Below are 25132 nucleotides of genomic sequence, written 5' to 3' on the forward strand. Positions count from 1 at the left end.
TTAACCCAAAAGAAAGCAAAGGGCATCAACATTTATTCAATGTAACCTATCTATATGCATCCTATCTACATGAATGCAACTAGATGCAAAAATGATTCTACCTACTTGGTTAAAAATAAATCAATCCTCCAAGGGCATGTAAAAACGGGTAGGGCTAAGGTTATATGACGATTCATGAATCCTACCAATTTTAGTATAAAAATTTAAGTTCGAGTAGACTTGCAAGAAGGGTGCTCATGAAAGCCGGGAATCAAGGAGTCGAGCATCGAACCCTCACCGGAAGTGTTTGCACTCTAGTCGCTCAAGTGTGTAGGGTCAATTCTCTCAATTCTCCTCTAATCATGCTTTCCAAAATTTGTTTTTTAGAGGGACTAGGTGAGTATAGAGTCTAGGCTAGCCTGGGAGCCAGCTTAGGGACTTCTTGAACAGGTCAGGGCCTGGGATGTTGTATGTATATATATGTATATGGTTATTATCTAGCTATATCTAGGGGTGTTTTAACTAAAAGGCTATACTCTAATAAAGGCTGAATCACTGAATGTTGTCAACTACTTGTGATGTATGTATGTGTGGTTGTTTATAACTATTTTATCTGTTATTACTTGTGAATTGATTATGAATGATTCTGTTTGTTAATCCAAACATTTTCAAAAAAAAGTACCTCGCAAAATAACTACGTTTTTAACAACGAATCTAGCTCATATAATAAATAATAGATAATAACTAGAAAGACAAGTTGGTAACGCTCAGTTTCCGGTATGATCTAGGCATACTGAAAATTGGGTTGTTACAAAGAGCAAGATGATCTTACCTATGTTTGCAAGTTGGAACAAGATAGCCTCAAGGAAGCAATGGACCGGCTTCAAGCAACCATCCGTCAAAAGATAGACTCATGGGACAAGCAAAACGTATACAAGGATGATTGTGAAGGAGCAACCATAGGGTGTATAGAGAATAATGCACACAAGAAGGATGATAAGTGGTTATAAGATGTAACCACGCAATTAGGCTCAAAACTCACATGCTTGTGTGTTCTTAGCTCAAAAACCATGTTCCAAAATACATTCTTTCAAGCAAGTTCCACAAATTTTCTTTTTCAAATTGGTAGGGTGCCCTAAAACAGTTTCTTGGAAACGAAATCATTACCCTAACCAAGTAGTCCTAATAAAAAAGAAGTGGTAAAAATATGTACAAATTCTAACTAACATGCAACCTATCATGCAATGCAATAACTAATCTAACAAAGAAAACTAAGAACTGGTGTTGGACAAGGAAATTGTTACCCACGGAGATCGGTCAGACAACCTCCCCACACTTGAAGATTGCATCGTCCTCGGTGCATGCAAAGTAGAGCAAGGTGGATGGGTTGCTATAATTGATGAGCTCCTTCAAAAGGTTGTGCGGATGACTTGTTTGTTGCCCCATTTAAAAGCTTTTCCTTTCCTTCCGTATTTGTGGCCAACCCAAAAGGAAAGAAAGAAAGAAAATTAAGCCTATAACAAAGATATCAAGGCAATTAGAACATAGGCGGGGGCTAATGCCAAATAAGAGTATGATTCCCTACTACATGTTAGCTACAACATGTAGAGGAGGGAACAATAAGAGAAAATGGCATATCAATGATACTTGATGCAAGAGTAAGGTCAAAGTATGAAGAGCATGATGAGCATCAAGTTCGAACAAGAGAGAGTGGGCCATGAAAGACAATATAAGGTCATATCAATGCACAAAGAACACAAGTGCATAAAAGATCGAGCATTGATTTGAAAAGAAACATCACCCAACAATATGAAACAAGTCAAGAGGCACCAAAGTAATGCAAGGAATCCTCAACAATTGAGTAGAAAGATGCAACACCATTATTAAAATGACTTAAAAAAATGAAAACATGCTGCAAAAACTAAATGAAAATGGGAAGAGTAGAAGTATGCGAATGTGATAAGCAAAAGAAAATGGAAGGGGAGAAAAAAAACTCTTTTTTTTACCGACGCGTGCGTGTCATGCACGTTTACGCGTCAATGGGTATATTGGTCGAAGGACGCGTACGCGCCAAGTGCGCGCACGCGTGCGTCGTGTTACGCGAGAGGCTTAGTGTTGGCCCAAAAGTGGCACAACTCTCTGGTAAAAGTACCAGGAGTGTGGATCGTACAATCGACGCACGCGCGCACAGCATGCGTGCGCGTGCATTGCGAACTTAAGATCGTGTGCGCGTACGTGCCAGGTGCGCACACGCGTGCATAGACTTGTGCCTTAGGCCCAATGTTCGCACAGTGCAGGCCTAACTCTCGGGTTTTTGGCTGGGGTCGAATTTTCGCATCCACGCATACGCGTACAATGCGCGTCCGCGTGGATGGTCGAAAAATGCTCAGGTGCGCGTACGCGTTATGTGCGCGCACGCGTGGATGGTGTTCTGTTTTCAAAATTTTTTTTTCGAAGTTCTTGCACCAATCCAAGCCTTTCAATCCAACAAAAAGATGCCAAAACACCCTAAAACCTTATTTATCATATTATACTTCTAACTAAACTTAACAAACCAATAAAAACATGAAATTAAACTAATTCTACCAATATCTACAAAGAAAGAAAATGAAAAGATGTTACCATGGTGGGGTGTCTCCCACCTAGCACTTTTGTTTATTGTCCTTAAGTTGGACTTATGGAGAGCTCCTCTCAAGGTGGCTTGTGCTTGTACTCATCTTGGAACTCCCACCAATGCTTGGTTCTCCATTGTGCCCCAAGACTTCTTATTTGTTGCACCAAGTGTTGATGCAGTTCTTCACAAGCTTGGGGCTCCCAAAGTTGATCCTCATGTATACCGGGATCCCATATCTTATTTCTACACCCATATTTAAGTTGATCATTATTAGTCCATGTGGGTGGCATGACCTTAGAACTCTCAAAGAAGCTTCCAAACAACTTCCTAGACCCATGCAATTTGGTTCTACTCCAACCATTGCTCTTGAGTTTTGAGCTTACAACCTTCATGAGCTTAGAATGACGTTTCCAACCACTACACAACTCTCTTATACTCTTAACTCCACAAAGAGCTCTAAGTTGACCATCATTTTCAACTAAACCATATTCAAGTGAGAAAGTAAAGCTTAGGGATAAGAATTTTACCCACTTGAATGTTGTGTTGGATGGTAACTTTGGAAGGGGTGGTCTCAATGATCTTGCAAGCTCCACTCCCTCGTGCTCTTTCTTGACTATCTTCACCTCTTCACTAGCTTCTTCAATTTCAATCTTTTCCCTTTCATCACTTGGCTTGGTGTTGCCTTCAAGAACTTCATTTTGCCCAATGGGAGGTGAGTCAATTTTGGATAGGAATTCATTGATGAATGAATCCATCTCTTGATCAACCTCTTCATATTCTTCAATTTCAATATACACCATGCCAACTTTTTCCTCTTGGTAGCTCTCTTTCGATTCACTCTCTTTCGCATTGCTCACCAAGGGTATGGGAGGTTGTGCACACTCTTCTATAATTTCAACTCCATGTCCAATGGGGGAGGATTCGATTGTAGATAGAAATTCATCCATGATTGAATCCATCTCTTGATAAACCTCTTCCAAGTCTTCAACTATGACTTGCCTTGGAGGTTGCGCACCCTCTTCAACATCAATATCAAGCTTCTTGGAAGGGTTCTCCATGATGCTACATCCCCTTGGACTTTCAACATCTCCTAAATCTTCGACCACTTCTTCCTTTTCTTCAATAATCATGGCTTCCTCTAGTTGCTCCAATACAAAATGGCATCCCTCATCCCCCACCGGAGTTTCCAATCTCTCCTTCATGCTTTGCTCTTCTTTAGGTTTTCCACATGTGGCTACGGGGGAAACTTGAGTATTCAAACATTGGTGGGCTAGAGCATGCACCACCTTGGTCAAATTGGTCACAAACTCAAATGTATCCCGCTTCATGGCTTCTTGCCCTTAAAGTAACAAAGTGAGAGAATCGTCCATTGAGGCTTGGGGTGAGTAAGAAGGTTCATTATTTTGGAGAGAGGATTCATGGTAGGAAGGTGGTTCCTCTTGATAAAATTGTGGAGATGGTGTGTATTGAGGTGGTTCTTGGGAGTAATCTTGATAGGGTTGTGGTGGTTCTAAAGATTCTTGCTCATAATGGTCATAAGAATATGGGATGGATGATTGGTCATATGGTGGATATGGATCATAGGAAGGTGCTTGATGTGGAAAGGCTTGTGAGTATGGTTGAGGTCCATGTTGAGGATGAGATTCATAGGCATATGATGGTGGTTGTTGAGTGTCACAAAAAGAGTAATCATAGCCGTTAAATTGGCATGCATTAGGATGGAAATTATACCTATAAGTATCTAGAGGTTGTTGCCAATAGGAGTGATCAATTCCTTGAGGCTCCTCCCATCTTTGTTCGTTCCATCCTTGGTACATGTTATCATTAAAGTCCACATTTCCTACAACACAATTAGAACCAAACTCAAAGCCAAAGTGAGAATTCATAGTGAGAGAATAAAATAAACTAACAAAAATTAAGAAACAAACAAAAGATAAACCTATTCACAATATTCACATATGTACAATAACCAATAACATAACACCATTGCAAATCTCCGGCAACGGCGCCATTTTGATGAACGGTCTTTTTTATATATATTTTTCAAATAACTTTTTAGATGACTCAACAAAAGGTTGGATTAAATAAATGCATTATTTGTTATTTCTCCTCAAAATGTATATTTTGTCAAACTAAAATTAATTTTAAAAAATAAAAATATTGTTTCTTTTATTTTTGGTTTATTTTTTGTGGGTCAAAATAATAATTTATTTTAACATTTTACATCATATTTCACTAATTCAATATGTTTATTTTAATGTTATTTTAACCCAAAAAATTTTTTTATGCTATTTTAAAATTATTAGGATAGGTGAACTTCAATAAATGGGACATTATAAGGCTTAATAGTTTTGAAGGAGGATTGATCCCAAGATCCAAGTGCCCAACAGTGTAAAGAAATGGTTATCTTTTACCAATTTTGGTGAAAAAAAATGCAACTACCATTAAATCATTCGCCCACTATCGAAGTGAAGAACCAACTCAAGTGTTTCGGCCTTTTTTTTTTTTCGGCCCAAACAAAGTCCATGACAGCAGCATCCAACCTACGGAATGCGTCAGAACACTGTCTAACTACACCCCACCGAGCCAGCTCCTTCGCAGCTCCGTGAGCTCGTGGGACCTCCTCTGAGCCACTTGCACATTGCAGCGTGGAACCAACACGTGTCCATACGTGAAATATAATAAAAAAAATTGGTATATTTGTACACACTTTCATCTGTACACTAGTGCGACCATTTTAATAATCAGTTAAAACGTAGGTACCTCTTATGAACAATAATATTTTAAATATTTTTTTGTGTATTGGGACTCGCTACAAGAAAGTCGTCGGATACTGGCGAACTTTTTTGGTAAATTCACCAATAACCTATTTACTGTCGGATTTAGCGTCGAAATAAATTTGATGGTATAAATCTCGTCGATAATTATTTACTAGCAGATTTAATTTTCGTCTACCGCTATACCAGCAAATTTAACGGTGGATATAAACTTTTAATTAACAAAATTCTGAATCTTGTTACCGTTTGATTTTTTTCTAATAAATCCGATGGTAAACTTAAATTTTATTTTTTTAAAAAATTTATTTAAAAATTTAATATATAATTTTAAATATTTAAATTTAATAATTTTTTTTACAATTTTTATAATAATTTGTCTATAACTCACAAACAAGTTCAAAAAGAATATCATTCAATAAAAAAACTAATAATCAAGAATGCAACACAACTCTTGAATTTTTGAAAGACTGAAGCCAACACACCGAGACTAAAACAGAAAAATCACAACATTTATCAAATCTATGATTGTCATTTTGCACCAAACAATGCTTAATTTAATGCAACTACAAAATGCTAGTCTAGACTAAGAAAGATGTGCCACATATATAATTTGCAATGCACTCCAGATTAATTACAATACTGAAATATGTTTCATGGACAAACCAAAGAAATAACACAACAAATCACAAGCATAGTGTGAACTAACTATAACATAAAACTAACATTAAAGCCACTGAAACTCAAAATTTTAATAAATAACTTGCATCAAATATTCAAGCAACAGTAATAATACTGTAACACCTTAACTATCAAAGCTCACACTTCCGGCTGCGCAACTCAGATAGCTCGGACATTACGACGACTCTTATACTATTTAATACTAAAATGTGAGCCTATTTAAAACTATAAACCGCAATACCGATCCAAAAATACTTTTGCTATACAACGTACATCCATACATACAAATACAACTTACAAAAACTCTCAAAGAGTACACACACACACACACACACACACACATATATATAAGCATTATCCAATACAATTCCTATCCCTCTTACAGAATATATCAAGATAAAGGCGAGGGTACAAAAATAATAATCTAAAGAATACAGAGCATCTCAATAACAAATAAATAAACTCTTCGTAACTTCTGCGCCCAAATCCTGAAAGGGGAAAAATGTAGGGGGGTGAGAACATCATCCTCGAAAGGGTTCTCAATAGAGGTTTTTTTTTTGGAAACTACTGCAATAGGATACATGAAGATAACCCGAACCAGTGATTAATAACCGTCTTATGCCTCTTTTCAAAAACAACAGTTTACAATAAAAGTAAAGTCGGAAATCTTTTTTTTTTGAAAGAGGAACCGTTCAATCCTTAAATCATCGAAAGCCTTTCAAAAAGGTTTATCTATACTGAACCAAAATAGCCTTTCATAGTTTTCCAAACCAGAAACATAAAACCGGAATCAACCTTCGGTCCATCTCAATTTAACCACGGCCCTAGGCCCAAACAATCCAATCCAACAACCAATCACCACAAACCAACAGAGTCCCAGTTGCAAACACAGATAGGAAGTTCAAGCACAAACAAACAGTTACAGCAAGTAGAACAAGTAGCAAGTAATCACAAGTAATCACATAGGCAAACCAAGTACAATATGCAAACCCAAACAATGTCACATAGATGCATATGATGCATGCCTGTCCCTAGTGGCTGATGATATCATCTGTCGGTTATAGAGCCAATCCGACAAGTCCTGGTAGCTAACCATTGGACTGTCCCTCTGTCGTGTCTCCCCAACTCGAGTTATACTCAATATAAACTTGATCATAATCATGATCCATATCCATCACCCTCACTGGTGAATATTTATGGGGGTGAGCTCATCCGGGAATTTCACAGTGCCCGGCCACCCTGACGACATAGGGTCAAAAGAGCTTCGAGTCTCCACCTGGTGGCTAGCCACTGCTTCCTCCCAGGGAAACTCTTATCTCCGATAGTGGAAGTGCAACATCACAACTTATCAATGTTTCAGCATAAATGCTTTCATTCTCAATCATGGATCAACATCCATCTCAGCCATCCGGCTCACGGTTCAATCCAGAACCAGCCAATATTCATAATCATACACAACCATTCCGGCTCACAACAAAACAGCACTTCCACATTCAAAATCATCAAATTCATGAAATCAGCATTTAAGCCATAAATCATTTTCTGAATTCATTTCACTTTGAAATCAAGTTTCATTTTTCAAATCATCTCAGGCTCATAAGCCACTTTTACTCAAAGTAAGTTCCCCTTTTAAAAACAATGCCACTCTCGGCATCCTCTTTCCAAAACTTCCATAACCATGGAAAGTTAAAGATTCATTTTGAAACATTCAAAATCACCCATCCAACAATGGGATTTTATAACAAAAGTTTCTCGGCAGAGTCCCAAGTCTTTAGGGAAGGTCAACCCATATCAATTCCTTAAAATTCAATGAAACTCTTAAAATCATAGATTCTCAATTCAAGTAAATAAAATTGAATTTACTATATAAAACCGGCCATACTAAATCACAAGTTCCAACCCGGTCCAAAAATCGACTCATTTGAAACGGAACCGGTTCATTTGAATCAAACCACTTTCAGGTTTCTTTTTGGAATCCATTTTTCTAACTCTTCCAAAATGCCTCAAACTTGATTACTCAATTAAAAGTCTAGATTCATTTAAAATCACTAAAAGCTCCCTTTTATATTAAAATCAATATTAGAGCATCATTCTTTCCTTCAGTGATTCAAACGGTAAAAATAGTTCATTTCTAAATGAGTCAAACTCAACGTATAAAGTTCATTAAATAAATTAAGCTTGAAAACATAAATATCTTTTTAATAAATCAAATAATACAATTTCTCAAATCCAACCCTTTTTAAATAACCTTTCAAACAAGACTAAGATTTTATAGAAATTTCGGCAGCACCTCCCCTACAACTTAGACTTTTGCCACCCGATTCGGGTCCCAACTAAACCGTTTCTCTTTCCTTTTCAACAGCTCAAAACCAGAAATCAATTCAAAAGCAAGCTAAATCCAACAGTCGCCTCAGTGGCATATCTCAGGAAAACCATTTCAAAATCAACTCAATATCAACCAATTTAACTCATTTCCAAAGCTTTAAAGAAACGGCTAAATAACAAATCATTTGTCCAAAACCGAGTCGATTAAAGTAAACCAGGCTGAATTCAAAAGTGCATTCGACGTTTCACATCATCACAATAATTAACTCAATTCAAATCAATCCTCAACGGATTAAACTCATATTTCAAATCTTTAAAGAATCAACTTCAAAACGTTACATTTCACAAAGCCGCACAACAATTCAGTCAAACCAACATCCATAATAGTTCGAGTCAATCAAATAATACATAAGGCAAATACAATCACTAAATACACAATATCTCACATTCAGTATCCATATGTAATAATTCCAATGCGTAAAACATAATTTTTGGAAAGCGTCCCTACCTCAAAACGCAAATTCCATAACCCAAACGCCTCATAAGTTCTTTCCGCCTCGACCCGAAATCAACAGTCAAAATCCCGGCAACCAAAACCTCGATTTCAAGCCACTTTCGCAACAGTCTCAACAACTCTAATCGCAATATACAACAACTGAAACTCAATCGTACAGCAATTAATGCCACAAACCTCAGCGTGAGATAATAGAATAGTAACGAAAGGGCTTTCAAGTCGAAACGCTTACCGAACCGAAGAAAGAGCGGCTGAACCGAAATAGTGGCGGTCTTTGAACCGGTTCGGCGGCAGCCCGACAGCCACCTTGAGCGGCAGCAGCAATCGGACTTCGGCAATGGTGCCGGCAGAGTTTTCCGGCAGCAGAGGCAACCTCAGCCCCAACTACTCGTAACAGCAACAGCAACTCTAACCGTGACATGCCATAACTCGAACTTAGCCCTACGTTATCAAAACCTTAGGATTCCTACCCAAATATAACAAAGTGCAGATTTTCAAGGGTTCCGGAATGTAACTCTTACCGTAACTAAGGTGAAGTGACTGAGCCAAGCGGCGACATCCCCGATGGTTGTTCCAGTAGCCACCGGACGGCTCCAGGCGACCAGAACAATGGCATGGCGTCCTCCTCCTTCGGCAGCAACAGTGCAGAAGCTTTAGCTAAGCACCGCAGAGCAGCAGATCGGTAGTGGCGGAGCCGGCTTCTCCTCCATCGCGTTCTGTTTCTCCCGCACTGCTCTCTCCCTCTTGCCGACGACTGTGATGGAAACAACCCCCAACAGCGGAGGCAGCAAGGCTGGCTCGACCACAGCAGAGTGCGACACGCCTCTCTCCTGGGCTCTCGCTCCCCCTCTGGCCGCGATTCACGGCGGCGATAGTAGCGCCGTTGGAAGACACGGAAGCAGTGGCGGCGACAAGGCTAGCCGCAAGCTTCTCTTCTTCGTGCGCCTCTCTGTTCTGGGTTCCCTCCTTCGCGATGGCCATGGTGGCGGCAGATCGGTGGCAACGTGGTGGTGCAACGGTGAGGGAGCTTGGCGACGGAGACCCTGGCAGCATGGACTGCTGCGGCAGCGCGGCGCAGCGAGCTTCCCTCCTTCCACTGGTAGCGAAACCCTCACTCTCAGATCTCCCCTTTCCTCTTCCGGCGGACCCCCTTCCCCTGCTTCCCTTTCTATTTCTTTCTTTCTTTCATCTTTGCAGCCGTTGCTGCTGCTGATTGTTGGGAGAAGGTTTTGATGGCTGTAGGGTTAGAGGGAATGGGTAACTGGGTTAGGGTTTTTAGGGTTAGCGGTAGTTTCGTAATTTCAAATAAAAATAGGGCCAATATAGTAATTAAAAATAGATTTTAACCCAACAATAATAAAGCATAAAAATACTATTGGCTCATCAATTTTACAAATTATTTTCAATAAAAGGTCCAAATCAAATAATTAGAAATAATATAATTAAATCCTTTATTTTCTCAAAACAGTGGTATTAATATTTTAAAATATTAATTATTTAGTCCAAAATCATATAAAAATCCTTATTATTTCACAACTACCAATTTTATGATTTAAATATAGAAAATAATCTAATAATTATAAAAATTGGATAATAATCATAACTTATCTCAAATTCAATAAATCAAAATTTGCTTTAATTTTTTTAATTTATTTAATATTAATATCTTTTAATAGTTAATTATTTATAAATTTATAAATTTAAATTATATTATTCAAAAAAATTAATTAAATTAATTTCAAGTATTTTAATTAATTAATTAAGCGGGACCACAATAGGGACTAAAGTTAGTTCCTCCTAATGGAGAAGAGAGAGATGTTGTGAGTTCCTATTTACTGTTTATGACGCAAAAGCTGATGTGGAGTTACTTTTTATGACAGGTGGGCTATAAACAGGAACTGGGATGAGTTTCTTACTGGAGATGGTCTAAATTCCCACAAGGCTTCTTCCACCCTAATGTCTATCCATCTGGAACTGTTTGCTTGTCTATACTTAATGAAGATAGTGTAAGTTCATCTCTCTTGTGTAGGACTGCTTGAGACTAACTTATATAATTTGATTTACATGTCAGTGGGCAAACAGGTTTACAGATTTATTGTCATTGTAGGGGTGGAGACCAGCTATAACAGTGAAGCAAATTCTTGTTGGTATCCAGGATTTGCTTGACCAGCCAAATCCTGCTGATCCTGCTTAGACAGAGGGATATCATCTATTTATCCAGGTATCTAACCTAAGAAATTGGACATTTTTTTCTTTCTTTTGTAGTAACTTTCATAGTTTAAAGAATGACTGATCATATAATCCATACCGATCAGGGATATCATTTGCTTTTCACACTATTTTTCTTGATAATTATCTTGATATTTGATCTTTATCTTGGAATTTGTAATCGATTAAAAGTTTTTATGATATATTATTAGGATATTGGTGTGGGAAGATGGATTCTGCAACTTTGCAGCGTCAGCAGCAGCACCTGAAATAAACTCTGGTGATTGTCCTAATAATAATAATCGTAAAAATAATAATAATGGTTCTTCTTCTTCTATTTATGTTATGTGATTATCAATAATATAATTATTAATTATTATTGTGATGGGTGGAATTGAATAAGTGCAGGTTGATAGGGAAAGTTGCTGCAGATCACAGTCACAAATGGATATACAAAGAGCCTAATGAACAAGAAATCAACTTCTTGTCAGCGTGGCATAATTTGGCTGATTCAGTTAATACTACTTATTAATTAATTCATTAATAATCTTACTCTTAATTACAACTTCATGATTTCATGCTTAATTATATTCTTAATAACAGCATCCTAGGACTTGGGAAGCACAGTTCCAATCTCGAATAAAAGGTAGTATTTATTATGATGATTATGATAAGAAAATAATAAACATTTATATTCATGTGTCTACATCATTGGATCTTTATTGTTTCTTGATGCAGACCATAGCTCTCATTACTGTAAGAGAAGGTGTTGTTCAATTGGGAGCAATTCACAAGGTTTTGTCTCTAGTCTATATATATGATTTGAAATAATTAAGTCTGTAATTGTGGTTAATTAGTGATTAATGAATTAAGGTGATTGAGGACTTGAGCTATGTGGTTCTACTGAGGAAGAAATTCAGCTACACAGAAAGCAACATAAATTAACTTGATAATGTTAAAAGGTCTTTCAGGATGGGGACCTTCAGTGTAATTATATACTATTAATGTTAAAATTTTAGAGCTTAGTTTGTGTGTATGCTTTAAATTTTTTTATGTGTATTTGTTTTATGTAATTAGATGATATTGAAATATTGAAGTTGTTTTATTTTACTTTTAAAAAAAAAACAGTAATAGTTGTGTAGCACAATACCATATGTAATTATGTTTGGAACTATTGACATTGAGAATTTTTTTTATATGTAGAGTTGTTTTATATTGAGAAATTGTATTATAAAAGATTTAGTTTTTAAATTTTGATATTAAAAAATAAATTTTTAATTTGAGAGTATGTAAATGAGATGAAATTAATGAATGATTTGAAATTAAAAGTAAATAAATAATTACAGAGTTTGTGGAGGTTTAAAAATCAGAAAATAGTTAATTTTTGTTAAATTAAAAAAATTAATTTGTGGAGGTTTTAAACTGTCACAAAAGTGATTTAAAATTGCCACAAAAATTCAATACAAAACCCCCACTAAACACATAGAAAATCCCCACTGAATAGATTGTGGAGGTTCCTAAAAACCCCCACAAACAACAGATCATAAGGAATAAGATAACATAATCTAAAATCAGCAAATATGAAATGTCTTACTCCTTTCAACAGCAAGCCTATTATTTTTCAATATTTCAGCAACGGTTACCACTCTAGCAATAACTACAGCAAAAAAAAATCAAATAATTTAGAAATATCAAATTGCAAGCATGGAAAAAAGTTGAAAAATATTGAACTACAAATGAACAACTCATAAATAAATCACTAAAGAAATCATGCATATATTCCTCATTAATTTTGAAATGTAATTCTTCCATCGATGAAAAAATGTGTTGTACTTCAAAAATAGTGAAACAACTCTACAAATATTGCATTTCCAAAACACAATGCTATCTAATACTTCAATTAGTTTACCAAATTTGACAACTAATACATTGATTTTTCAAGTTTCATTGTGAATCCTTGCTTAAATATGCTAGTTGCTCTGAGTTATTAGTAGACTTCGAAAAAACAAGCACAAAAAAGCATAATTACAGCATAGATATTCATAACCCTTCTATAATTAGAAACTATTATACTGAGTTTATGAAAAGAGGAGATAACAAGATAATACATCAGAGAAATGAATGACATTTAGATTCAATGTCAAATTTTATTCTTAAATCACAATCTACTCATTATTATACCATTAGAACTAGCAAAATAAAACCTTTTCTTTTCAATAAACATATAAGAGAATGGATTTTATGTAAAATGATAAATATTATAAACATTATGCTAACACATCACAAAGGGTGCATGAGTGAAATAGAGGTGATATGGATTTGAGTTTTTTTTGTTGCTTTTTATTAAAGATACTCCTAAAATTTAACACATGATAAGACCATGGACAGACTTAGATAAAATACTCTTACAACAAAAAGAAATAAACTACAAAAGGTTGAATTTGAATTACTGGCCACATGAAAAGAACTAGGAAGCAACTAAAAGAGGTTTGGTAAGTAAGCTTACCTCACATAGGATTTATTTAAACCATGTTTTTATTTTTATTTATTTAACACACCAGTATAAATAGTGTGTGCAAATAAAGAGAAGAAAGCATATCAAAATGCATGAGTGATGAGCAGATAATTTATATGCTTTTTGGCATTGTTTTTAGGTAGTTTTTAGTAGGATCTAGCTACTTTTAGAGATATTTTTATTAGTTTTTATGCAAAATTCACATTTCTAGACTTTACTATGAGTTTGTGTATTTTTCTATGATTTCAGGTATTTTCTGGTTGAAATTGAGAGACTTGAACAAAAATTTGATTCAGGCTGAAAAAGGACTGCTGATGTTGTTGGATTCTGACCTCCCTGTACTCAAGATGGCTTTTCTGGAGCTACAAAACTCCAAATGGCGCGATCTTAATTGAGTTGGAAAGTAGACATCCAGGGCTTTTCATCAATATATAATAGTCCACACTTTATTCGAGTTTAGATGATGCAAACTGGCGTTTAACACCAGTTTCATGCTGCATTCTGGAGTAAAATGCCAGAAATACGTCACAAACCAGAGTTAAATGCCAATTACACGTTACAACTTGGCGTTTAACTCCAAGAGGAGCCTCTGCACGTGTAAAGCTCAAGCTCAGCACAAGCACACACCAAAGTGGGCCCCGAAAGTGGATTTCTGCACTTAGACTTATTCCTGTAAACCCTAATAACTAGTTTAGTATAAATAGGACTTTTTACCATTGTATTAGTCGTCTTGGTTATCCTGTTTCCCTCTCTATGGCTGGAACCAATGAATACCTTTATCACTTATGTATTTTCAATGGTAGAGTTTCTACACACCATAGAGTAAGGTGTGGAGCTCTGCTGTACCTCGAGTATTAATGCAATTACTACTATTTTCTATTCAATTCAGCTTATTCTTGTTCTAAGATATTCGCTGCACTTCAACATGATGAATGTGATGATCTGTGACACTCATCATCATTCTCACCTAGGAACGCGTGACTGACAACCACTTTCGTTCTACCTTAGATCGAGCGTGTATCTCTTGGATTCCTTAATCAGAATCTTCGTGGTATAAGCTAGAATCCATTGGCAGCATTCTTGAGAATCTGGAAAGTCTAAACCTTGTCTGTGGTATTTCGAGTAGCATTCAGGGATTGAATGACTGTGACGAGCTTCAAACTCGTGAGTGTTGGGCGTAGTCACAGACGCAAAAGGATCAATGGATCCTATTCCGACATTATTGAGAACCGATAGATGATTAGCCGTGCTGTGACAGAGCATTTGGACCATTTTCACTGAGAGGATGGAAGTAGTCATTGACAACAGTGACACCCTACATACTGCTTGCCATGGAAAGGAGTATGAAGGATTGGATGAAAGCAGTAGGAAAGCAGAGATTTAGAAGGGACAAAGCATCTCCATACACTTATCTGAAATTCCCACCAATGATTTACATAAGTATCTCTATCTTTATTTTATGCTTTATTTATCTTTATATTCGAAAATCATTATAACCATTTGAATATGCCTAACTGAGATTTACAAGATGACCATAGCTTGCTTCATACCGACAATCTCCGTCGGATCGACCCTTACTCACGTAAGATATTACTTGGACGACCCAGTGCACTTGCTAATTAGTTGTGCGAAGTTGTGACGAAGTGTGATTCATATTTAAGAGCACCAAGTCTATTGGCGCCATTGTTGATGATCACAATTTTGTGCCTACCAAGTTTTTGGTGCCGTTGCCGGGGATTGTTCGAGTTTGGACAACTGACGGTTCATCTTGTTGCTCAGATTAGGTAATTTTCCTTTATTCTATTTTCAAAAAGTTTTCAAAAATCTTTCAAAAAAATAATTTTCTTCTTTTTTTCGTTTTTACAAAATTATTTTCGAAAAATCCAAAATTTTTTTTAAAAAAATCATAAAATCAAAAATATTTTGTGTTTCTTGTTTGAGTCTAGTGTTAATTTTTAAGTTTGGTGTCAATTGCATATTTTAAAATTTTTGCATTTTTCGAAAATTCATGCATGTGTTCTTCATGATCTTCAAGTTGTTCTTGATAAAGTCTTCTTGTTTGATCTTCATATTTTCTTGGTTTGTGTCTTTTGTTGTTTTTCATATGCATTTTTGCATTCATAGTGTCTAAGCATGAAAAATTTCTAAGTTTGGTGTCTTGCATGTTTTTCTTTTCTTGAAAAAATTTTCAAAAATAAGTCTTGATGTTCATCTTGACATTCAAAGTGTTCTTGGTGTTCGTCTTGACATTCATAGTGTTATTGCATGCATCATTGGTTTTGATCCAAAATTTTCATGTTTTGGGTCATATTTGTGTTTTTCTCTCTCCTCATTAAAAATTCAAAAATAAAAAATATCTTTCCCTTATTTTCCTCATAAATTTTGAAATCTTTGGGTTGACTTAGTCAAAAATTTTTAAAATTAGTTGTTTCTTGTAAGTCAAGTCAAGATTTCAATTTTTAAAAATCTTATCTTTTCAAAACTTTTTCAAAAATCAAATCTTTTTCATTTTTTATTTAATTTTGAAAATTTTTAAAAAATTGATTTTCAAAATCTTTTTCTTAATTTTATCTCATAATTTTCGAAACTTTACTAACAATTAATGTGATTGATTCAAAAATTTAAAGTTTGTTACTTTCTTGTTAAGAAAGGTTCAATCTTTAAATTCTAGAATCATATCTTTTAGTTTCTTGTTAGTCAAGTAATCAATTTTAATTTTAAAAATCAAATCTTTTTCAAAAATAAATTTCAATCATATCTTTTTCAAATCATATCTTTTTCAAAATCATTCAAAATCTTTTCTAACTTCTTATCTTTTCAAAATTGATTTTCAAATCTTTTTTAACTAACTAATTGACTTTTTGTTTATTTCTTATCTTTTTCAAAACCACCTAACTACTTTTCTCTCTCTAATTTTCGAAAATCACCTCCCTCTTTTTCAATATTCTTTTAATTAACTAATTATTTCAAATTTTAATTTTAATTTTATTTCTTCTTTTAATTTTCGAAAATCACAAACCATTTTTCAAAAAATTTTTTTGAAATCTCCTCTCTCTCATCATCTTCTATTTATTTATTTATTTATCTACTAAACCTCTTCTACTCAAAATTTGAACCCTCTTCTCCCCTCTACCTGTGTTTGGATTTTTTTCTTCTTTCTTCTACTCACATAAAGAAATCTCTCTACTGTGGTAAAGAGGATATCTATTATTATTTTCTGTTCCCTTATTTTTTATATGAGCAGGAGCAAGGACAAGAACATTCTTGTTGAAGCAGATCCTGAACCTGAAAGGACTCTGAAGAAGAAACTAAGAGAAGCTAAAATACAACAATCCAGAGAAAACCTTACAGAAATTTTCAAAAAAGAAGAGGAGATGGCAGTCGAAAATAATAACAACAACAATAATGCAAGGAAGATGCTTGGTGACTTTACTGCACCAAATTCCAACTTACATGGAAGAAGCATCTCAATCCCTGCCATTGGAGTAAACAACTTTGAGCTAAAGTCTCAATTAGTTCTCTGATGCAACAGAATTGCAAGTTTTATGGACTTCCATCAGAAGATCTTTTTCAGTTCTTAACTGAATTCTTGCATATCTGTGATACTGTTAAGACAAATAGGGTTGATCCCGAGATCTACAGGCTTATGTTTTTCCCTTTTGCTGTAAGAGATAGAGCTAGAGTATTGTTGGACTCTCAACTTAAAGATAGTCTGAACTCTTGGGATAAGCTGGTCACGGCCTTCTTGGCCAAGCTTTTTCCTCCTCAAAAGCTGAGTAAGATTAGAGTGGATGTTCAAACCTTCAGACAGAAAGAAGGAGAATCCCTCTATGAAGCTTGGGAGAGATACAAGCAACTGACCAAAAAGTGTCCTTCTGACATATTTTTAGAATGGACCATCCTGGATATATTCTATGATGGTCTGTCTGAATTGTTTAAGATGTCATTGGACCATTCTGCAGGTGGATCCATTCACTTAAAGAAAACACCTGTAGAAGCTCAAGAACTCATTGATATGGTTGCAAATAACCAATTCATGTACACCTTTGAGAGGAATCCTGTGAGTAATGGGACACTTCAGAGGAAGGGAGTTCTTGAAATTGATGCTCTGAATGCCATATTGGCTCAGAGCAAAATGTTGACTCAGCAAGTCAACATGATTTCTCAGAGTCTGAATGGATGGCAAAATGCATCCAACAGTACTAAAGAGGCATCTTCTGAAGAAGAAGCTTATGATCTTGAGAACTCTACAATGGCAGAAGTGAACTACATGGGTGAACCCCATGGAAACACCTATAATTCCTCATGGAGAAATCATCCGAATTTCTCATGGAAGGATCAACAAAAGCCTCAACAAGGCTTTAATAATGGTGGAAGAAACAGATTTAGCAATAGCAAGCCCTTTCCATCATATTCTCAGCAACAAACAGAGAATTCTGAGCAGAGCCCCTCTAGCTTAGCAAACATAGTCTCTGATCTATCTAAGGCCACTTTGAGTTTCATGAATGAAAAAAGGTCCTCTATTAGAAATTTGGAGGCACAAGTGGGTCAACTGAGTAAGAAAGTCACTGAAATTCCTCCTAGTACTCTCCCAAGCAATACAGAAGAGAATCCAAAAAGAGAGTGCAAGGCCATTGATATTATCAATATGGCTGAATCTAAAGAGGAAGGGGAGGACGTGAATCCCAATGAGGAAGACCTCATTGGATGCCCCCCAGATAGAAAGGAGTTCCCTATTGAGGACCTAAAGGAATCTAAGGCTCATATAGAGACCATAGAGATTCCATTAAACTTCCTTCTGCCATTTATGAGCTCTGAGAACTATTCTTCCTCTGAAGAGAATGACAATGTAACTGAAGAGCAAGTTGCTCAATATCTAGGAGCCATCATGAAGCTGAATGCCAAGTTTTTTGGTAATGAGACTTGGGAAGATGAACCTCCCTTGCTCATTAGTGAACTAAATGCATGGGTTCAGCAAACTTTACCTCAAAAGAAATAAGATCCTGGTAAATTCTTAATACCTTGTACCATAGGCACCATGACCTTTGAGAAGGCTCTGTGTGACCTGGGGTCAGGTATAAATCTTATGCCACTATTTGTAATGAAGAAACTGGGATCTTTGAGGTACAAGCTGCAAGAATTTCATTAGAGATGGCAGACAAGTCAATAAAACAAGCTTATGTATTGGTAGAGGACGTGTTAGTGAAGGTTAAAGGCCTTTACATCCTTGCTGATTTCATAATCTTATACACTAGGAAGGATGACGATGAATGCATCATCCTTGGAAGACCCTTCCTAGCCACAGCAGGAGCTGTGATTGATGTTGATAGAGGAGAGCTAGTCCTTCAATTGAATGGGGACTATCTTGTGTTTAAAGCCCAAGGATCTTCCTCTGCAACCATGGAGAGGAAGCATGAAAAACTTCTCTCAATACAAAGTCAAACAAAGCCCCCACAATCAAACTCTAAGTTTGGTGTTGGGAGGCCACAACCAAACTCTAAGTTTGGTGTTGAGAAGCCCCCACATCCAAACTCTAAGTTTGGTGTTGGGAGGTCCCAACAATGCTCTGAACATCTGTGAAGCTACAAGAGAGTTCACTATCAAGATATTGACATTAAAGAAGCGCTTATTGGGAGGCAACCCAATTTTTATTTATCTATATTTCTATTGTTCTTTTATGTTTTATTAGGTTCATGATCATGTGGAGTCACAAAACAATTGCAAAATTAAAAACAAAATCAAAAACAGCAGAAGAAACAGCACACCTTGGAGGAAGAGCTTACTGGCGTTTAAACGCCAGTAAGGAGCATCTGGTTGGCGTTTAACGCCAGAACAGAGCATAAAGTTGGCGTTGAACGCCAGAAACAAGCTTCAGTCTGACGTTAAATACCAGGATTGCATGCAGAGGGCATTTTACATGCCTAATTGGTGCAGGGATGATAAATCCTTGACACCTCAGGATCTGTGGACCCCACAGGATCACCTTAGGATCTGTGGACCCCACAGGATCCCCACCTACCCCACTTCTCTTTTCTTCACACATTCCAATAACACTACACCCTCTCCCTCCACTATATAAACACCTCCATCTTTCTTCATTTTGACACAACACCACTCTCTCTTATCCCCCTTGGCCGAAACCAACACATCTCTCCCTCTCTTCCATATCTTTTTCTTCTTCTTCTATTTTTTCTTCTTTTGCTCGAGGGCGAGCAATATTCTAAGTTTGGTGTGGTAAAAGCATAGCTTTTTTGTTTTCCATAACCATTTATGGCACCTAAGGCCGGAGAAACCTCTAGAAAGAGGAAATGGAAGACAAAAGCTTCCACCTCCGAGTCATGGGAGATGGAGAGATTCATCTCAAAGGTCCATCAGGACCACTTCTATGAAGTTGTGGCCAAGAAGAAGGTGATCCCTGAGGTCCCTTTCATGCTCAAGAAAAATGAGTATCCGGAGATCCAACATGAAATCCGAAGAAGAGGTTAGGAAGTTTTTACCAACCCCATTCAACAAGTCAGAATCTTAATGGTTCAAGAGTTTTATGCCAATGCATGGATCGCTAGGAACCATGATCAAAGTATGAACCCAAATCCAAAGAATTGGCTTACAATGGTTCGGGGAAAATACTTAGATTTCAGTCCGAAAAATATAAGGTTGGAATTCAACTTGCCTATGATGCAAGAAGACGCACATCCCTACACTAGAAGGGTCAACTTTGATCAAAGGTTGGACCAAGTCCTCATGGACATATGTGTGGAAGAAGCTTAATGGAAAAGAGACTCAAAAGGCAAGCCGGTTCAATTGAGAAGACTGGACCTTAAGCCTGTGACTAGAAGATGGTTGGAGTTCATCCAACGCTTCATCATCCCTACTAGCAACCGATTCGAAGTAACTGTGGATCGGGCCATCATGATCAATAGCATCATGATTGGAGATGAAGTATAAGTTCATGAAGTCATCTCTCCAGATCTCTACAAAGTAGCCAAAAAGCTCTCCACCATGGCAAGGCTAGCTTTCCCTCATCTCATTTGCCATCTATGCAACTTAGCTGGAGTTGTCATAGAAGGAGACATCCTCATTGAAGAGGACAAGCCCATCACTAAGAAGAGGATGGAGCAAACAAGAGAGCCCATTCATGGATCTCAAGAGACGCATGAGGAAGCTCATCATCAAGAAATCCCTGAGATGCCTCAAGGGATGCATTTTCCTCCAAACAACTATTGGGAACAACTCAACACTTCTCTAGAAGGATTAAGTTATGACATGAACTAATTAAGGGTGGAACACCAAGAGAACTCCATCATTCTCAATGAGATTAGAGAAGATCAAAGAGCTATGAGGGATGAGCAACAAAGGCAAGGAAGAGACATAGAGGTGCTCAAGAACACCATTGGTCCTTCAAGAAGAAGGCGCCACCATCACTAAGGTGGACTCATTCCTTAACTTCCTTGTTCTTATCTCTCTGTTTTTCGGTTTTTGAGCTTCATGTTTGTCTATGTTTGTGTCCTTACTACATGATCATTAGTATTTAGTAACTATGTCTTAAGGCTATGAATAATTCCATAAATCCTTCACCTTTCTTAAATGAAAAATGTTTCTAATACAAAAGAACAAGAAGTACATGAGTTTCAAATTCATCCTTGAAATTAGTTTAATTATATTGATGTGGTGACAATACTTTTTGTTTTCTGAATGAATGCTTGAATAGTGCATATTTTTGATCTTGTTGTGTATGAATGTTAAAATTGTTGGCTCTTGAAATAATGATGAACAAAGAGAAATGTTATTGATAATCTGAAAAATCATGAAATTGATTCTTGAAGCAAGAAAAAGCAGTGAATAAGAAAGCTTGCAAAAAAAATGGCAAAAAAAAAGAAAAAAAAAGAAAAAGCAAGCAGAAAAAGCCAATAGCTCTTTAAACCAAAAGGCAAGAGCAAAAATCTAATAGCCCTTAAAACCAAAAGGCAAGGGTAAAAAAGATCCAAGGCTTTGAGCATCAATGGATAGGAAGGCCCAAGGAAATAAAATCCAGGCCTAAGCGACTAAATCAAGCTGTCCTTAACTCTGTGCTTGTGGCATGCAGGTCCAAGTGAAAATCTTGAGACTGAGTGGTTAAAGTCGTGATCCAAAGCAAAAAGAGTGTGCTTAAGAACTCTGGACACCTCTAACTGGGGACTTTAGCAAAACTGAGTCACAATCTGAAAAGGTTCACCCAGTCATGTGTCTGTGGCATTTATGTATCCGGTGGTAATACCGGAAAACAAAGTGCTTAGGGCCATGACCAAGACTCAGGAAAGTAGCTATGTTCAAGAATCAACATACTTAACTAGGAGAATCAATAACACTATCTAAAATTCCGAGTTCCTATAGATGCCAATCTTTCTGAACTTCAAAGGAAAAAGTGAGATGCCAAAACTGTTCAGAAGCAAAAAGCTACAAGTCCCGCTCATCTAATTAGAACTAATATTCATTGATATTTTGGGATTTATAGTATATTCTCTTCTTTTTATCCTATCTGATTTTCAGTTGCTTGGGGACAAGCAACAATTTAAGTTTGGTGTTGTGATGAGCGGATAATTTATACGCTTTTTGGCATCGTTTTTAGGTAGTTTTTAATAGGATCTAGCTACTTTTAGGGATGTTTTTATTAGTTTTTATGAAAAATTCACATTTTTGGACTTTACTATGAGTTTTTGTGTTTTTCTATGATTTCAGGTATTTTCTGGCTGAAATTGAGGGATTTGAGCAAAAATCTGATTCAGGCTGAAAAGGACTGCTGATGCTGTTAGATTCTGACCTCCCTGTACTCAAGAAAAGTTTTCTGGCGCTACAAAACTCCAAATGGCGCGCTCTCAATTGCGTTGGAAAGTAGACATCCAGGGCTTTCCAGCAATATATAATAGTTTACACATTATTCGTGTTTAGATGACGCAAACTGGCGTTCAACTCCAGTTCCATGCTGCATTCTGGAGTAAAACGCCAGAAACACCTCACAAACCAGAGTTAAACGCCAATTACACGTTACAACTCAGCGTTTAACTCCAAGAGGAGCCTCTGCACGTATAAAGCTCAAGCTCAGCCCAAGCACACATCAAAGTGGGTCCCGGAAGTGGATTTCTGCACTTTGACTTATTCTTGTAAACCCTAGTAACTAGTTTAGTATAAATAGGACTTTTTACCATTGTATTAGTCGTCTTGGTTATCCTGGTTCCCTCTTGGGGCCGGAACCAATGAACACCTTTATCACTTATGTATTTTCAATAGTGGAGTTTCTACACACCATAGATTAAGGTGTGGAGCTCTACTGTACCTCGAGTATTAATGCAATTACTACTATTTTCTATTCAATTCAGCTTATTCTTGTACCTGAAATCACAGAAAAACACACAAACTCATAGTAAAGTCCAGAAAAGTGAATTTTAACTAAAAACTAATAAAAATATAATAAAAACTAACTAAAACATACTAAAAACATACTAAAAACAATGCCAAAAAGTATTATTTTGTTCTGAGCCAATATGGCATTCAGAGTATCAATCTCAAGAATTCCTTTCTTCTGATTCGTCCCATTGTTCACAGGATTCCTTTCAGAAGTGTACATGAATTGGTTATTTGTAACCATTTCAATGAGTTCTCGAGCTTCTGCATGCGTCTTCTTCAGATGAAGAGATCCTCCAGCAGAGCTGTCCAATGACATCTTGGACAGTTCAGACAGACCATCATAGAAGATACCTATGATGCTCCATTCAGAAAGCATGTCAGAAGGACACTTTCTGATCAATTGTTTGTATCTTTCCCAAGCTTCATAGTCTTGACAGTGTCACAGATTTGCAAGAATTCAGCTAAAAACTGATGAGGATCTTCCAATGGAAGTCTATGGAACTTGCAAATCTGTTGCATTAGAGAAACTAATTGAGGCTTAAGCTCAAAGTTGTTTGCTCCAATGGCAAGGATAGAGATGCTTCTCCCATAGAAGTCGGGAGTTGGTGCAGTAAAGTCACCCAGCACCTTCCTTGCATTGTTGGCATTATTGTTGTTTTTGGCTGCCATGTCTTCTTCTTGTATAGAAGTTGGGAGTAGGTGCAGTAAAGTCACCCAGCACCTTCCTTGCATTGTTGGCATTGTTGTTGTTTTCGGCTGCCATGGATTCTTCTTCTTTGAAGATTTCTGTTAGGTCCCATAGAAGAATGCTTTTGTCTTTGCTCCTGCTCATATGAAAGAGAAGAGAACAAGAAAGTATGGAATCCTCTATGTCACAGTATAGAGATTCCTTAAGGTGTCAGAGGAAAAGAAAAATAGAAGGAGAAGGTAGAAGAATTCGAACTTATCAAGATAGATAGAGTTCGAATGGTGCATTGAGGAGGAGTGTTAGTCCATAAATAGAACGATGTGAGAAGAGGGAAAGAAATTTTCAAAAATTACAGTAAATTAATTAAAAGAAATTTTGAAAAATGGTAATTGATTTTCGAAAACTAAGATTGGGAAAGAAATTAAGTGAAATTTGAAAAAGATTTTGAAATTAGAAATCAAAAAGATATGATTGAAAACTATTTTGAAAAAGATGTGATTAAAAAGATATGATTGAAAAGTTATGGTTTTAAAAAGATATGATTTGAAAAACAATTTAAAAAAAAGATTTGATTTTGAAAAATTAATGACTTGGCTAACAAGAAAAGATATGATTCAAACATTTAAACCTTTCTCAACAGAAAAGGCAACATACTTGAAATTTTGAATCAAATCATTAATTGTTAGCAAGTATTTTTGAAAAGTGGAAAGAAATTGATTTTGAAAACATATGATTGAAAAGATATGATTTGAAAAAGATTTGATTTTGAAAAATTTTGAAAACTTGAACAAAATTTGAATTAAAAACAAAATCTTCCCTCTTGTGCCATCCTGGCGTTAAACGCCCAAAATGGTATCCATTCTGGCGTTTAACGCCCAAAGTGCTACCCTTTTGGGCGTTAAACGCCCAGCCAGGCACCCTGGCTGGCGTTTAAACGCCAGTTTTCCTTCTTCACTGGGCGTTTTGAACGCCCAGCTTTTTCTGTGTAATTCCTCTGCTGTATGTTCTGAATCTTCAATTCTCTGTATTATTGACTTGAAAAGACACACATTAAAATTTTTTTGGATTTTTTAATGATGAGGAATAATCAAAATGCAACTAAAATCAAATAAACAATGCATGCAAGACACCAAACTTAGAAGTTTGTATACTACTGACACTAACAAGTTGAGAATGCATATGAGAAACAACAAAATACTCAAGACAAGAGAATTTAAAGATCAGAGCAATGAAATCATCAAGAACAACTTGAAGATCAATGAAGACACATTATTGAATTCAAAGAATGCATGCAATTGACACCAAACATAGAATGAGACACTAGACTCAAACAAGAAACATAAAATATTTTTGGTTTTTTTATGATTTTGTAATTTTTTTGGATTTTTCGAAAATTATATGGAAAATAAAATAAAGAGATTCAAAATTTTTAATAAGAATTCCAGGAATCATG

General features: G+C 36.3%; 1 long non-coding RNA gene and 1 other non-coding gene across 3 annotated transcripts; one reads left to right on the forward strand and one right to left on the reverse strand.

Moving 5' to 3' along the window:
* Positions 1-10811: 10811 nt before the first annotated feature.
* Positions 10812-12275, forward strand: LOC107484426 (uncharacterized). 2 transcript variants are annotated; one of them, XR_008008430.1, is made up of 6 exons: positions 10812-10893; positions 10995-11375; positions 11504-11609; positions 11699-11741; positions 11834-11890; positions 11969-12275. It is a non-coding gene; the product is annotated as an uncharacterized LOC107484426 (long non-coding RNA). The 2 variants fall into 2 exon arrangements; XR_001591125.3 differs by having other exon boundaries at positions 11834-12275.
* A 5113-nt stretch (positions 12276-17388) lies between these two features.
* Positions 17389-17495, reverse strand: LOC127747162 (small nucleolar RNA R71). The gene has a single exon (XR_008008966.1). It is a non-coding gene; the product is annotated as a small nucleolar RNA R71 (small nucleolar RNA).
* Positions 17496-25132: the final 7637 nt, after the last annotated feature.

Source organism: Arachis duranensis, chromosome 4 (genome assembly GCF_000817695.3).
Source record: "Arachis duranensis cultivar V14167 chromosome 4, aradu.V14167.gnm2.J7QH, whole genome shotgun sequence".
NCBI classification, from domain to species: domain Eukaryota; kingdom Viridiplantae; phylum Streptophyta; class Magnoliopsida; order Fabales; family Fabaceae; genus Arachis; species Arachis duranensis.